We start from the raw sequence: 18082 nt of genomic DNA, 5'->3' as shown, positions 1-18082 counted from the left end.
CCAATGATCCAAAACCTATGGGATGCAGCAGAAGCAGTTCCAAGAGGGAAGGTTATAGCAAAACAATCCTACCTCAAGAAACAAGAAAAATCCCAAATAAACAATCTAACCTTAGACCTAAAGAAACTAGAGAAAGAAGAGCAAACAAAGCCCAAAGTTAGTAGACAGAGAGAAATCATAAAGATCAGAGCAGAAATAAATCAAATAGAAACAAAGAAAACAATAGCAAAAATCAATAAAACTAAAAGCTGGTTCTTTGAGAAGATAAATAAAATTGATAAACCTCTAGCAAGACTCATTAAGAAAAAGAGGGTGAGGACTCAAATCAATAAAATTAGAAATGAAACAGGAGAAGTTAAAATGGACACCACAGAAATAAAAAGCACCATAGCAGACTACTACAAGCAGCTATATGCCAATAAAATGGACAACCTGGATGAAATGGACAGATCCTTAGAAAGGTATAACTTCCAAGACTGAATCAGGAAGAAATAGAAAATGTGAACAGATCAATCACAAATAATGAAATTGAAACTGTGATTAAAAATCTTCCCTCAAACCAAAGTCCAGGACCAGATGGATTCACAGGTGAATTCTATCAAACATTTAGAGAAGAGCTAACACCCATCCTTCTCAAACTCTTCCAAAAAACTGCAGAGGAAGGAACACTCCCAAACTCAATTTATGAGGCCACCATCACCCTGATACCAAAACCAGACAAAGATACTACAGACAAAGAAAATTACAGACCAATATCACTGATGAATTTAGATGCAAAAATCCTCAACACAATACTAGCTAACAGAATCCAGCCGCACGTTAAAAGGATGATACACCTTGATCAAGTGGGGTTTATCCCTGGAATGCAAGGATTCTTCAATATATGCAAATCAATCAATGTGATACACAATATTAAAAAATCAAATGACAAAAAACACATGATCATCTCAGTAGATGCAGAAAAAGCTTTTGACAAAATTCAACACCCATTTAGGATAAAAACTCACCAGAAGGTTGACATAGAGGGAACCTACTTTCACATAATAAAGACCATATATGACAAACCCACAGCAAACATCCTTCTCAATGGTGAAAAACTAAAAGCATTCCCTCTAAGATCAGGAACACAATAAGGATGTCCACTCTTGCCACTACTATTCAACATAGTTTTGGAAATCCTTGACACAGCAATGAGAGAAGATAAAGAAATAAAAGGAATCCAAATTGGAAAAGAAGAACTAAAACTGTCACTATTCACAGATGACATGATATTATACATAGAAAATCCTAAAGATGCCACCAGAAAACTACTTGAGCTAATTAATGAATTTGGTAAAGCTGCAGGATACAAAATTAACACACAGAAATCTCTTGCATTCCTATACACTTACAATGAAAGATCAGAAAGAGAAATTAAGGAAACAATCCCATTCATGATTGCAACAAAAAGAGTAAAATACCTAGGAATAATCCTGCCTAAGGAGGCAAAAGACCTGTACACAGAAAATTATAAGACACTAATGAAAGAAATCAAAGACGACACAAACAGATGGAGGGACATACCATGTTCTTGGATTGGAAGAATCAACATTGTGAAAATGACTATACTACACAAAGCAATTTACAGATTCAATGCAATCCCTATCAAATTACCAATGTCATTTTTCACAGAACTAGAGCAAGAAATTTTATGATTTGTACGGAAATGCAAAAGACCCTGAATTGCCAAAGCAATCTTGAGAAGGAAAGATGGAGTTGGTAGAATTAGTCTTCCTGACTTCAGGCTATACTACAAGGCCACAGTGATCAAGACAGTATGGTAGTGGCACAAAAATAGAAGTATAGATCAGTGGAACAGGATAGAAAGCCCAGAGATAAACTATGGTCAACTAATCTATGACAAAGGAGGCAAGGATATACAATGGAGAAAAGGCAGCCTCTTCAACAAGTGGTGTTGGGAAAACTGGACAGCTACATGTAAAAGAATGAAATTACAACACTCCCTAACACCCTACACAAAAATAAACTCCAAATGGATTAAAGACCTACATGTAAGGCCAGACACTATTAAACTCCTAGAGGAAAACATAAGAAGAACACTCTTCGACATAAATCACAGCGAGATCTTTTTTGATCCACCCCCTACAGTAATGGAAATAAAAACAAAAATAAATAAGTGGGACCTAATGAAACTTAAAAGCTTCTGCACAGCAAAGGAAACTATAAGCAAGACGAAAAGACAACCCTCAGAATGGGAGAAAATATTTGCAAATGAGTCAACAGACAAAGGATTAATCTCCAAAATATATAAACAGTTCATGAAGCTCAATATCAAAAAAACAAACAACCCAATCAAAAAATGGGCAGAAGACCTAAATAGGCATTTCTCCAACGAAGACATATGGATGGCCCAGAGGCACATGAAAAGCTGCTCAACATCACTAATTATTAGAGAAATGCAAATCGAAACTACAATGAGGTATCACGTCACACTGGTGAGAATGGGCATCATCAAAAATCTACAAACAGGAAATGCTGGAGAGGGTGTGGAGAAAAGGGAACGCTCCCACTGTTGGTGGGAATGTAAATTGATATAGCCACTATGGAGAACAGTATGGAGGTTCCTTGCAAAACTAAAAATAGAGTGACCATCTGATCCAGCAATACCACTGCTGGGCATATACCCAGAGAACATCATACTTCAAAAAGACACATACACTCCAGTGTTCACTGCAGCACTATTTACGATAGCCAGGACATGGAAGCAACCTAAATGTGCAACAGATGAATGTATAAAAAAGATGTGGTACATGTATACAATGGAATATTACTCAGCTGTAAAAAGCTATGAAACTGGGACATTTGTAGAGACATGGATGGACCTAGAGACTGTCATATGGAGTGAAGTGAGTTCGAAAGAGAAAAACAAATATTGTATATTAACACTCATATTCAGACTATAGAAAAATGGTACAAATCAACCAGTTTGCAAGGCAGAAAGAGAGACACAGATGTAGAGAACATATATATGGACACAAAATGGGGAAAGCGGGGAGGGTTGGGGGGGAATGAATTGGGAGATTGGGATATCAAATTGTACACCCTAAATATATGCAGTTTATTGTATGTTAAATGCATCTCAATAAAAGTTTAAAAAAAACAACAAAAGCAACAAAAAATAATAATAGGAAACTAACAGATGTGTTAGAAAAAATTAAAAAAAAAAAAAAAAAAGATGGAGCAACAACTGGAAGGTAAAACAACTTCAATAACCTAAGTGAGGAGGTGGGAAGAAAAAAGAAAGAAAAAAAAAAAAGCCAGAAAAGGCCTTGGCTGTGGGGGTCGGACTTTGACAAGGGCGGTCCGGGTGGGGGGAGGTTAGGCAATGGGCAGGGTCCATGCTTAGAGAAGGCCCTGGAGGTGGTGGGGAATGGGGCTTAGGCCCAATGAGGCAGAGGGCCCAGGAATGACTCTGGTCCTGGGGGCAAAGGACCAGGTCGATGTACCCAGTGGTCTCCTTGGGCCCAAGTTGGTGGCAGTAATGCTAGGCACCTCCCCTAGTCCTCCAATCTCAGAGGGTCACTCCCCCTTGGATTCTCTTCTTCCTCACCCTCTCTTTCCTATTCCCCTAGGAACCTCACAGCTGCAGGGGGCACTGGAAGGCAGGAGACCAGGCTCTGATGCCCAACAGGCTTCCCAGGGCCAACTGGGCTAGGGTAATGCCTGCAGCACTTCCTCAGATCTCCCAGTCTCTTAGGGTCCCTGTCTGCCTCTCTTCCTCTCCCCCTCCCCCCACTCTCCTAGGTCTCAAGCAGCTGAAGGGGGCCCTGGAGTGTGAAAGACCAGGTCCATGAGGCTAGCAGGCTTCCCAAAGCTAGTGGGCAGGGGAAATACCTTCTCCACCTCCCTTGATCCTCCAATACCAGAAGGCACCCTCCTCTGCCCACCCCTCCTCTTCTCCCCTGCTTTCCTTCTACAACCCCTGGGCCAGTAAGACCTAGAGGGACCCCTGGAGGATCGAAGACCAGGCCTGGGGGTGCAACAGGCCTCCCAGTGCCAAGTGGGTAGGGAGATTTCCCACAGAGTCTCCCCTGATCCTCTGGTCCTGCAAAGTCCCCCCCACCACTGTCTGCCTCTCTTCCTCTTCTCCTCTCCTCCCTTCCTCCCATGCCTGTACAACCCACTCAGCTGGAGAGACCGAGGGACCAGACTCGGGAGCCCAGCAGGCCTGCCAGGCCCAAGTGGGCAGGGGAAAGGTCCTCTGCACCTCCCCTGGTCCTCTGCTCCTGGAACGTCCCACCACCAGTCTGCTTCTCTACCTCTTCACCTACCAAGCTCCAATGTCCCCAGGACCAACGCATCTGGGAGGGGACCCTGGAGAGTTGGAGACCAGGCCCGGGAGCCCAGCAGGCTTCCCAGGCCAGTGGGCAGCGGAAATGCCTTCTGCTCCTCCCCCGATCCTCTGATCCCAGAGGGTCTCTCCCCACTGCCTCCTCTCTTCTTTCCCCCCACTGCTTCCCTCCTGTCCTTCTAGGACCAACGGGCTGGGGGGAGCCTTGGAAGATGGAGGACACACCCAGAAGAAATATCTGCCAGCACCTCCCCTGTTCTTCTGATCTGGAGAGATCCCCCCCCCCACTCCCACTGTCTGCCTCTCTCCCTCCCCCCATCCCCCTCCCCCCCAAGCCCCCAGGATCCTTGTGCTAGAGGGGGGCCTGGAGAGTGAAGGACCAGACCCGGGAGCTCAGTTGGCCTCCCTGGCAGGTGAAATGTCCTCTCGCCTCCCTGTCCCCCAATCTCAAAGCCCCCACCCCCACCTGTCCACCTCTCCACCTCCTCGCCCCTCCTTACTCCTTCCCACACCCCCAGGTCCCAGGCAACCTGGAGGGGGCCTTGGAGGGTGGGGGACCCTGCTGGAGAGCCCAGCAGGCTCCCAAGCTGGGAGCTCAGCAGGCCTCCTGGCCTCCTGGGCAGAAGAAACCCATTTGCAGTTTCCCTGATCTCCCCAACGCCCAAGGGTCCCTCCAGGCGGGAACATCCCAGGGGCGCTGGTCCCGCTGGCTTCCCCTTCCCCACCCCGCTGACTTCCCCCAGGTCCTACCTGGTTGCTCCGGGGTTCCTGCAGCCTGCTTGGGCCTCTGGTCCCCTGCCAGCCTCCAGCAATCTATCTATTTGTGGGGAGATGCGCTCTCCCTTGTGGATGTTTTTGTGTCTGAACAGTGGGCGGAGTTGAACATGGAAGCAAGGAAAAATGGAAGCATACAAAGAGGCCATCAGCTTCCAGTGCAGCTGATTCAAACCCATTTACTCCTTAGTAGAGTAAAGCAAACATTTATGGGGATAAAAGTGGCAAAAATAATTGCATTTCAAAAATGAATCAGCATAAAGCTGCAAGTATGAAGAATTCAATTATAACAATGTAACAAAAAATAAATAGGGCAAGTAAACACATATTTGACAGAAATTGTGATGGTCATGCCAAGCGGATTCTGCAGCAGCAGTTTCAGTGCTGGTCTAATCACCTAAAAAGAAATAAAATAATGATTTCACTAACCCTGAATCCTGATTGGAATTTTCTTTGAATCACTTTGATCATCTCACTAAGAGAAATAAATAGAAAATAAAAGGTCTAACAAATTGTTCTTTTTCAAGTTTAATGAAAAAGATTATGACGCATTCAATCTGAATATCTAATTTTAAAAAAGAAATGCATGGGGTGTTTTAATCCAAGAAAGATAAATTTAGAAAATAAAAGAGTGAATAAAAGTAATGGGTAAATAAATAACCTATTTTGATATACAGCAATTAATATTGGCATAAACTTCCATTTTTTTATATGCATAGAAAATCTAGTATGTATAATGTTAGTCTTGTAACATACATTATCATTTGTGCTTTAGCATTTTACTTAACATTATATCATCAGTATCTTTTAATATTGTCTTCCTAGCCACTATTTTTAATTGCTGCACAGCATCCCTTTAATAGATATGCGTAATTTCCCTCATATCATATTGAATAGTTATTTTTTCTTTCTCTATTGTTTTCCCATTAATATTAGTACTGCTGATAAATTTAATAATAGCAAACACATATACAGTTAATCCTTGAACAACATGGGTAAGAATTGCACGGGTCCACTTATACAGGAATTTTTTTCACTAAATACATACTATAGTACTACGTCAACCACGGCTGGTTGAATCCATACCTCTGTGAAGTTATGTGAGAATTTTCAACTACATGGAGGGTCATTACCCCTCACCCCTAAGTTTGTTATTCAAGGGTCAACTGAATACTGGTTAGTATATGAGATACACTTTACATATATTAATTAATTTAATACAAAGGAGGGGACCTTGTGAAGTGGGTGCTTTTATCCCCACTTTACAGATGAAGAGACTGAGGCACAGAGCATTCACCCAGATACTGTAGCAGAACAAGTTTTCTGACCCAGGCCATCTGGCCCTGAGTCCATGCTTTTGATCATGACTTTATACTGACTATGTGTAGATATAATTTTTTCCCCTGTTACTTAGGATTGTTTTTCTTAAGACAGATTTTCTGAGAAGTAGAGTAAGTAGACAAGAACGGATGAATATTTCAAAGATTCTCAAAATATAATCACTGAATTGCTTCCCCAACTGTTACAAATATTGTACCATCATTTTCTCCTAAACCTACACATTGTGAAACCATGTGTTCAGTTCTAAAGATTCAAGACTATCCTATCTTTAGTGTGTTTTACTTTGATCAATAGAAAATGACTCCCCAATTTTTCTATTAAATATTTTTCTAATAATTAACTATACTGGTATAACTTAAATGGTATGAGGTTAAATTATTTTGTTTATTTGTTGTTGTTTTATGGTTTTTTTTTACATCAGTATAGTTTATATTTGTCCAGTCTTTTACTTAAACCCTCCAATGTCTTTTTGTTTTTGATGTACCTCTTATAAGTAGTAAAATACTGAATTGATTTTAAAGGTCCAAGGAATTCACATTGTTTTTTCAGCACTTTTATACCACTATACCTCTTGTATCAGTCAGGATGTCATATATGTATTTATAATTAAAATTGATCTACAAATTGATTAATTCCTTCTAATCTTGTCATTTTGGATACCTGTTATATTTATTTCTTAAAATTAATTTGAAAAATTTTCAGATTCCCTTTTCTGGAAAGTTTAAATGGCATGAGAGTAATCACTGAATATCTGAAAGAACTCAGAGTGAAACTTCCTGGAAAATTGAAGGAGGGGAGAACGCAGTGCTTTTTTATAAGGAGTTTCGATGTATTTCACAGTTACATATCAATTCAGATTAAAAGTTAAATTTTTTTAAAAAATTTAATTAAAAATTAAAAATTCTTCTTGAAGCAATTCTACAAATTTGTATTTTCAATAAATTGCCTATTTAACTGAAATTTAAACATGTATTTACATAAATTTTAAATAGTATTCTTTCATAATTAAAAAAAGAACCTCTATATTTCTGGGTGTAACTCCTGTCAAATTTATAATGCACTGTGTCTGTCTTTACTCATTTTACCTCTCAGTTATTGGACCACTTTGTTAGATTTTTCAGTGCACTGGGACTTAAAACAGTTCATATATGTCAACATTTCTTGTCTTTTATTTATTTATATACTTCATTAATTTCTGCTTTGATTATAGTAATGCTACTTTTTCCTCCCTACGAATGTGTTACTGCTGCTTTTCTTAGCCTCTTGAATTGAAAACATTCTTTCTTTCCCTTCACTCTTCTTCATTCTTTCTGATTAAATAACAAAGCATCAGCTACATTACACAAATATTGATATGTTATGTGATCATAATCATCATATTGAAAACAGTTTAATGTGCTTTAACGTATGTTCACAAACCTTGTGACACTCTTTTCAAAAGGCGGAGCCTCATTTGCCTCCTATTAGGTGTGGGCTGTTCTCAGTGATTCACTCAGAATGAACAGAATAAGGTGGAAGGGATGGGGGTAACTTCTGAGATAGGTCATAAAAGCTTGCTTTCTCTCTCTCAGATCATTCCCTCTGAGGGAAACCAGCTGCCTTGTTTCAGGCAGCCCTATGGAGAAGCCCATATGGCAAGGAACTGCCAACAGGAAAAAGTGCCATGTGAGTGCGTCATCTTGGAAGTGGACCCTCCAGGTCCAAGACTCAAATGACAGCAACCTTGGTTCCCATCTTGACTGCAGCCTCTCTAAGTCTGGGGGTGGGGGTGTGTGTAATTTGCTGTACAATAGAAAGTAATACATCAAAAATCACAGTTTTTTAAATTTCTTCTTTGACTTTAGATTTGAGGTTTTTTAACCATATGTCATTGGATATACTTGTGTCATGGTTCTTACTGTAAACTTTTTTCTAAGGTCTTTTTGCCAAAAAAGTAAAGTTTACACAATTTCGGTTGTTTAGGAGTTATTAAATGTAATAATGGATTAAGACAAAATCAAATTTTTTGGTTAATATATAATCATATTTTGTAAATGTTGTGTAGATGCTGAAAAAAATGATGTGTATCCATATTTATGATATGAATCTGATAAATTAATCTGATAAAGTATATTATTCAAACTCTAAACTCATTTATATTTTACTTACTCAACAACTGACACTGCAATGATAAAATCTTTTGTACGTATGGTATTTCAGTCCATTTCATCTTGATTTTGAACAAATTTTTATCAAAGCAATGTTTTTGTGAAAAAGTTTCTTAGTGGTTATAAACTCATTTTAAATTGAATTGGAGGATTTAATCAATTCACTTTTGTTTTTATAATCTTTTTGTTCCGAGCTTTCCTCTTTTCCTTTAATTGCTCATGGATATCTTCTTTTCTGTCTTTTAAGATATGAATTGTTTTTTGTTTTTCTTCCTACTCGTTTTGCTTAATCAAGTTTTTGAGGGTCTTTATGCTAGTAATAATTTGAAGAGTCCCCTTTAAATTTTTCTTAAGTGTTTCTTAAAGTACATTTATCTAAATATCAAAGACCAAAATGAAATGTTCACTTTTGGTTCTCTTTATGTGAGATCAGTAGTTTAGTACACTTTCACTTTCCTTCATCTATTAATCTATTTGAAGTTTTAAATCAAGAATATTATATTTGTTCCTTGACATGGAATCAGATTGCACCATAAGATGAAGTTTTCAAGAGTTTTTCTTCCTTATAATAAGTATCACTTCTTACTATAGTCTAACTAAGACTTCTGAAAGTTACTGTTTTATTTTCCCCATCAGGGATATTCTAAGAGAAATTAGAAAAATCTGTATTAGAGACTGTAGTGAGAGTCCATTTCCCATTTTTGGACTCAATATCTACTTAAGACTGTTTTGCAACTCTTCTAATCTCCTCTATCACATTTCCTTTCACTCTTAGCAGATTAACCCTTCTCTTATTTCACAAAAAGAGAAGAAATCATCAGACAGGAATGCTCACTATTTCCTGTGACCACATTAATCTTTTTGATTTCATACATTTCCTTTTTATTCTACCCTTGTAATAAAGTTATGTTTTGTTTTCATTTATCTTCTGCAAAAAAAATTAAAAAGTGAATTCCTCTTGGTGTGTATATATATATATATTATATGTATCTGTTACATGTAACAAAATTATACGTTTTTAATATCCAGTCTCAAATAACTTTAGTGTGTTTGGTACTTCTGACTTGGGTTTATATAATCTGATTGTAAAATGAAAAATAAATGATTCCTCTCAAATGTGAACATGGCTTGAATATTAGATAAGGTTAAGGAATTACTTTTTTTTTGGAGGGATTATGCTATTGCATTTATGTTTGCCTTAAAAGTCCTTATCTTTTTAGATAAGCATATTAAAATACTTATTAATATAAGTATACAGTCTTGGATTTGTTTCTAAAAAATCTGGTGTTGGGGAGAGTGTGTTGGAATGCAAAAGAAACCAAACTGGACTGGGGTGGATAATTGTCAAAGCTGAGGGATGGGTATATGGGAGTTCGTTATGCTATTGTTTTTTTTTTTTTTGTATATACTTGAAATTTTCCAAAATGATAATGAAATAAGTTAAAAATAATCATCTTAACAACATTTGAAACTATTATACCCCTACAATTATATAAACACATACGAAACTGATTTTAACACTCACCTCTTTGGAAAGTCTTTTTCAGGAATTACTAGAAGTAATATGTTTGCAGACAGGCTGAATCTGAGCTATTCATGAAAGTTTGATATGAAAACGTATCTGTTGTCTTCACCATCTGACCTGGATATTCTTGAACCCAGGAAAATTTTATACTGGCATCTGCTTTACTTGTATAAATAACTTGTGACTTAATAAAAATCTCTTTTTTGGGGGGGGGGTGGACTTTTATTGAAGTATAATTGACAAGCAATAAACTGCATATATTTAAAGTGTACAATTTGATTTTTTTCCTTATTATAATGTATATATGGCAATCCCAATCTCCCAATTCATCCCACCCCAACCCCCCCCAAGTACTTCTTTTCTTTTTAAGTTCTTTATTGGCGTATACTTGCTTGACACTGTTGTGCTAGTTTTTGCTGTACAACAAAGTGAATCAGCTGTATTTATACATAGACGAGCCCTTGACAATTACTTTGAACAATGTCCCACTCCAAACTGCTAAGTCGTCTTATGAATCACAAAAGCATGTGCACTGTGACCCAGAATAGCTGGTAGAGTTATAAAAGTGCATTTATCCCTGTTCATAACCTCTGCTTGCTGAGCTAAAGCAAGTTGACTTTTTTTTCCTGTGATGCTACTAAGAATTTCTTCTCTTGATCCACAAATCTCAGCACTTTAGTTAACTAGACCAAAACAAAGAATGGAACAGTTTTGTGAGAAGCAGCATTACCAAAGTATACTTCATTATCTTATTCAATAAAATCTTAGAAATTGTAAGGTTTTTATTTTTCTCATTTTTCTATATTAGTTTTGGATTTCTAAGGAAAAGTTACAGAAGTTATGTGTGTGTGTGTGTGTGTATTGCTGGCGGTGGCATTATAAATTTAATAAGAACACATATATTGGGTCATACTGCATCCATATATTAATTAATCCATTCAATAAAATCAAACAATTTTATTGAATGTTTAGCTCACTAAGTGGTACCCTCCATCCCTGCCTTCATGGAATTTCTATGCTAGTGCTAGCAGATCTTTTGGAGGAGGATAAGAGGATAAATACCTGAACTGAGAAGTCAAGAAGAAATTGGGGTCTATCCCTCTTATGTCCAGAGAGAAACTCAAGCTCTTCCCTCACCGTGGCTCAAGGCTTAGTAAGGCAAATGACTTAGACCAATCATTCTTGATAAGGAATTCCTAGACCACTTATGGATCTTAGGGGCATCCAGTAGCCAGTTAGTGCCTTGAGTGTTCTTGGGAGACGATCTATTGATTTAGGAAGACAAGGATTTATAGTTAGTCCTTCCTTGGCGTGGCTCATTTGCTTCTGAGATTTGCAATTAATTATTAGATTTATTGATACCATTGAATATGAGATCATGAGATTATGCTTATTTTTATTTTTATTTCTTTAAGCTCTTTATTGGTAAATAATTGCTTTACACTCTTGTACCAGTTTTTGAGGTACACCAAAGTGAATCAGCTGTATTTATACATATATCCCCATATCCCCTCCCTCCCACGACTCCCTCCCACCCTCCCTATCCTGGCCCTCTAAGTCATCACCCATTATCCAGTTGATCTCCCTTTGTTATACAGCAACTTCCCACGAGCTATCTATTTTACAGTTGGTGGTGTATCTATGTCTATGCTACTCTCTCACTTCATCCCAGGTTCCCTTCGCCCCCCCGCCCCTCAACCCCATGTCCTCAATTCCATTCTCTACATCTGCATCTTTATTCTTGCCTTGTCACTGGGTTCATCGGTATCATTTTTTTAGATTCCATATATATGAGTTAGCATATGGAATTTGTTTTTCTCTTTCTGGCTTACTTTGCTCTGTATGACAGTCTCTAGGTCTATCCAGCTTATGCTTATTTTTAAAAAGCAAAAGTGTTCTTTTGTTTGAACTGTGGATTGCCTGAGTTTAGTGCAATGGTCCCAGATGATGAGGCTTTAGGGTTTTTTCTGTTCTTAAGTTTAATACAGAATGTTTACTTGATGTTTATTGAACTTCATTTCTTAATATTGTTTGGCATTATACAAAGCATTCTTAATGTCATGTTAGAGGTAAAAAATATCTTTGCAAATTGAAATGAGATGTCCTTGTCTCCAAATATTTCAATGGCCACAAATGTGCTTTTAAAGTAAACATTAAATTCATGTTTGACACTCTAAATTTTGTGTAATCTCAATACTACAAATAAGTAAACTATATTATACAGATGTGGAAAAATCTAGTTAGTATATAAACAATACTTTGCACCATTAACAACTTTATAATATAAAATTCACATATTGACTTAAGAAACTCTTTTGAGCCCCCAAAGTACCTTTGAAATATCATTGTATTAGTACAAATAAAAATGACACTATATAATTGAAAAATTTTTTGAAAATACCAGCTTCTTAGTATTGGGCTATAACTCAAAGCATGAAACAAGATTCCAGAAGTTCATACAGATATAAATAAATGCTGCATACATAAATAAATGAGGGAGAAGAGAAGAGTCTCCCATGCAGAAGAATTTCAAATAATTTCTCTAGATACTCTGCCACCATGGAGGGGTGCATAACTCCCCACTTTGGTGCAGGCTTCACATAGCAGTGACTGGTGACCTCCTTCCAAAGAAGGCTGTATGGAAAGAGGGAAAACAAAAGAGGGACTTTAAAGTGGAACAACCTTATCCTCCCCAAAACCCCATAACCTCAGAGTAATCATGAGCAAAATATTAGACGAATCCCAATTGAGTCAAAATAACCTGACCAGAACTCCTCAAAACTACAAAAGTCATCAAACTAAAGGAAAGTCTGAGAAACTCACAGCCAAGAGAAGTCTAAGGAGACACAATGACTAAATGTGATGTGGTTTCCTGAATGGGATCCCAGAACCCAAAAATGACATTGGGTAAAAACTAAGGAAATCTGAATAAAGTAGAGTTGAGTTAATAACGCATCAATTTTGGTTCATTCGTTGTGACAAACTTACCTCTAATTAAATGTGTTAATAGGGACAGTAGGTACAGGATTATGATACATTCTCATTTCCTCTGTAAATTTAACACTGCTCTAAAATTGTTTATTTTTAAAAATGTTACCTGCCAGTAATGTTGATTTAAAAATGTAAAAAAAAAAATCTGCCTTATATACAAAACAAAGACATCCTATTAGTCTCTGGAAGCACTTTCTGCAGAATCTACAAGGGCTTTTAATTTGTCAGCAGTTTTACTTCTCCTCCAAATATCTTCCCAAATATCAAGTCAGTATTCACTGAATAACTTTAATTCAATAAGATAAAATGTTTTTGATGACTATATAAACACTTCATCTTCCATATACATAATTTTCAAAAATCTTTCAAAACAGAGTCTAGATAGCAATTTCATAGCTGTGGTTACCAACTCTACATTGGATTTCAGGCACTGCAGCCAGTGCAGCCAGCTCTGTTGTTGAGATCCACCCTTCCAATTCCCAAACCCAGAACTGTTGACGTTTATGCCAATGATTTTTCAGGTGTGTGCATCAAGTCATGAAACAAACATTTCATTCTTGAACAACAACAAAAACCCTACAGTACAAATCATCATGCCATTGATTTTAATTGCAGCACTTCCAAGTAGATTTTTCCAGAAAGAACAGAGCAGGTAGAGGGTTCCAATTGTTGAGATCAAAGAGAAGCCCTATGTGAAAGTAGTCAGAAATCCAAACTGAATACCATTACCAAACTCTCCAGGTGAGACCTTCACTATGCTCATTTAGAGGGTTTTGTTTTTTAAGAATATCATTTTTTGTGTAGCTGAGCAATGGTAGAAAGAGAGAACAATGCTCTCCTTCCTGAAAGGCAACATTATAGTGGAAAAATTCATTGCCATTTTAGGATGCTTACAGATTTATATGATTTAGTTTAAACCTAACTCTAATGCCTTTGTAATCTATGACAAAATCTCATGGAATAGAACATCTTTGACTATTCTTTCTGTTTATTTGCCTGGAGATAGCAAATTCTTTTTTTTTTTTTTTTTTTTTTTGGCACACGGGCTTAGTTGCTCCGTGGCATGTGGGATCTTCCTAGAGCAGGGATCAAACTCATGTCCTCTGCATTGGCAGGCAGATTCCCAACCACTGCGCCACCTAGGAAGCCCGCAAATTCTTTTTAATGAACTGTAGTGGTCATTCTCATAAGAGTTTGTAAAACCAGCATCCACTACTGACTATTAATAACTTACTTCTTGTTAACTTGCAAGCTTAGCGGTAAGGTCTAGAGTTCTAATCTGAGTTTCTCTGCAAATGTGAAAGATCTGCTCATAAACACTATCAAATTGGCCAATTGTCACTATATATTTTAACTCACTCAAAAGATAGTCACCTCACCTGTTATTTATGTTGCAAAAGCAACCTTAGGTGTGCAATATTATTTCCCATTGAGAGAAGAATCTGCCTCTTCAACATATTGATTCATTAAGCTGAAATAAAATCTTGTTTTCACAGGGAATGTGAATTATAGGAGTCTATCAGGATATGAGCTGCCCTGTTCCTCATCTTACCTGGTTGAGTTTCATTTCAAATTTCTTACCATTAACCATGCAGAAAAAGAAAGAGTGAGAGAGAAAGAGAGAGGGGGAGAGAGAGAGATGGATAGAGAAAGAGAGAGAGAGGAAGGGAGGAAGAGGTGGGGGATCAGGAGGTAAAGAAAGAAGAGAAGGAAAGAGGGAGGGAAAATAAAAAGTAGAGGAGGGAAAAGGGAAGGTGATGTAGAGAGACACAGGAAGGGAGAAGTGTAGGATATGGAAGGCAAGCCGAAAGGGAGCAATCATTGCATAATCAGTATACAATAAAATTCTTTGCAAGATATTCAAACCAAAAACTAATGTCCTTGCTCATAGAATTGATCTATTTCAGCCTCAGGAATTAACATGGTGCCATTTACTCCAATGGCATAAATTCATTAAAAAATGATGAACTTGCAATATTCCGGGCACAGATTTCAGATTCAAGTACCTCAGATTTCAAATATTCTAACAGAGTCTGAAAGCTTATTTAGCTTATATTTGCAAATATATGGCCACCATATATGCAATTCTTTTTAAGGAGGATGTGGGAGGAGAATCCTTGCCTTTAAAAATTAGGGTTATAGAGGAAAAAAAGATGGCGGCAAAGTAGAGAGACGTGGAGTGCATCCCTCTCCACAGATGCATTGGGAATGCACGGAAGGACGCAGTCATTCCCACAGAGAACCAGCTGAACACCAGCAGACGGCCTCGGACACCAGAAAGGGCTGCGGGGAGCCCGACATAGCCGGTAGGGAGGCATCTACGAGGGCTCAAAGAGGGTGAAGCGGCGGAGCTGTGGCAGATGGGAGGGAGTGAGAAACATACGGAGGGTCCGCAGCGCAGCTCAGCGTTCCCGGACCGAGACATCGATCCGCGGCTGAATGGAGGGGCCAGGAGCGGGAGCGTGGGAACCGGAGAGCTGGTTCAGGGGGAGAAACATTGTTGCTGGTAGGGTGACGGACGGAGAGGACAGGAGGGAGGAGGTCCGCGGAGAGGAGTGCCGGTCCCTGAGAGCTGCCCGGCCATAATGGCGGCTGGAGGCTGCAGGCTCCCAGGCCGGGGGGAGGAGCCGCGCGCATAGCCTCTCCCTCTCTTTCGGTGCCTCTGCAACAGGCAGTGGAGAGACGCCCTGCGGGCTACCTAAGGCGCTCAGGGATAACAAGCACCCTCAGGCGCTCGGACGGGGCTAGATTAAAACCCCCTGGAACGCCAGCAGCAGGGAGGCTGCCGAGAGAAAAAAAAAAAAAAACCAGCATCAAAAAGAAAAAACCCCGAGAGAAGGGGAAACTGAGAAGAAGCGGGAGAGTAGTACAGACATATATATACTACCAACTGTAGAATAGTCAGTGGGAAGTTGTTGTATAGCGAAGGGAGTCCAACTCGAGGATGGAGGATGCCTTGGAGGACTGGGGCGGGGAGGGTGGGGGGGAATCGAGGGGGGGGCGTCAAGGAAGGGAGGGAATATGGGGATATGTGTATAAAAACAGGTGATTGAACCTGGTGTACCCCCAAAAAAAATAAAATAAAATAAAAAAAAAAAAAAAAAAAAAAAAAAAAAAGAAAAAACCCCGAGAGAGGCCCAACTCTAAGACTTTCTGTGTACGCCTGAGCCACCAGCGCCCTCTGCAACAGGCACCTCCAAGCCTGACTGAAACAACAGTGCGCCACTGCTCACTCACTCCCAGGAGAAGGAGCCACTATTGTACCCTCACCCTCCCCACACACCGAGGCTTACAGAGGAACAATAAAGGAACCTCTGCTGGTCACAGAATAATGCAAAAAAAAAAAAAACCCAAGGCGAGGAGAAGGACACTTACAGCTGAGACGCTAAGGAAACAGAAATAGTAGTATCAATACCTATTGAACTGGTCCATTCTGGGATCAGTTCTGGATTTTTTTTTTCTTTTTTTTCTTTCTCTCTCTCTCTTTTTTTTTTTTTTTTTTTTTTTTTTGATTTATTAAATACGATCTTAGCCCTAAGGGATCTACAAGTTTTACAACATAATTTTTTAAGGATATTTTTTATTCTTTTTTTTTTTTTTTTGCCTTTTTATATACTTCTATATCTAGCTAAGTTTTTGGTAGTACGGACAAAATATCTTTCATACTTTCCTTTCATCCCTTTCTTTTATACACTTCTATTCCTTTCTTTTTCTTTGCATATTTCCAACCACATTACGCTCTTCTGTTCCCCTTTCTTCCAGCCATTTTAAGTGTATTTTATCTTAACATACTTATAAGCAACACTATCGGTCTGCTCAGACTCCTTGCTCTATTCTCCAGATGATGCACTGCCTTGGTATTAATATTAGGCTTTTGTCTTTATCTTAGTTCTTAGTACAGTTGTCTAATTACATTCTGAGAATCTCCATTCTTTCTGGTGGTACTCCAGCTCATTTCTATATTTGATCCTAGCTTACAAAATCTCCCTGGATTGATGTTTGTATGTGTAGGGTGTTATTTGTTGTTTGTTTGCTTTTGCTTTTGTCTCTGGTTTGTTCTGTTTCCATTGTCAATTTCTGCTGGGTTTCTCTTTGAATATCTGATAGCACACTGGGGTTCTGTCAGGTCTTTCTAGAGCCTTATGTCCTAACGGATTCAATAATTGTGTGTCTTATACATGTATGTGTTTCCTAGACTGAATATTCGTTTAATCCAATACTTGGACATTAGTCTGAGGCTTGGACAGTCTTCTATAAACACCTCTATCACCAGGACAAGCAACCCCAAAAGCCTGGACAACCATGAGGAAACAAAGAAACACCATGCAGGCAAAGGAGCAGGAAAAAAACCCACAAGACCAAATAAATGAGGAGGAAATAGGAAAAATGCCTGAAAAAGAATTCAGAGTAATGATAGTAAAAATGATACAAAATCTGGATAACAAAATAGAGAAAGTACAAGAAACAGTTCATAAGAACTCAGAAAAACAAACAGCAATGGATAACAAAATAACTGAAATTAAAAATACTCTAGGTGCTATAACCAGCAGAATGACTGAGGCAGAAGAACGAATAAGTGAGTTGGAAGATAGAATGGGAGAAATAAACGCCACAGAGCAGGAAAAAGAAAAAAAAAATAAAAAGACTAGAAGACAGCCTCAGAGACCTCAGTGATAACCTTAAACGTACCAACATTCGAATTATAGGCATCCCAGAAGAAGAAGAAAACAAGAAAGGGTCTGAGAAAATCTTTGAAGAGGTTCTAGTGGAAAACTTCCCCAACATGGGAAAGGAAATAATTCACCAAGTCCAAGAAGCACAGAGAGTCCCATACAGAATAAACCCAAGGAGAAATACACCAAGACACATATTAATCAAACTAACGACAATTAAACACAAAGAAAAAATATTAAAAGCAGCAAGAGAAAAGCAACAAACAACATATAAGGGAAA

This window comes from Hippopotamus amphibius, chromosome 8 (assembly GCF_030028045.1).
Source record: "Hippopotamus amphibius kiboko isolate mHipAmp2 chromosome 8, mHipAmp2.hap2, whole genome shotgun sequence".
In the NCBI taxonomy this organism is placed as follows: Eukaryota; Metazoa; Chordata; class Mammalia; order Artiodactyla; family Hippopotamidae; genus Hippopotamus; species Hippopotamus amphibius.
The sequence above is the reverse complement of the archived record's forward strand: the minus strand, read 5'-3'. Positions refer to the sequence as shown.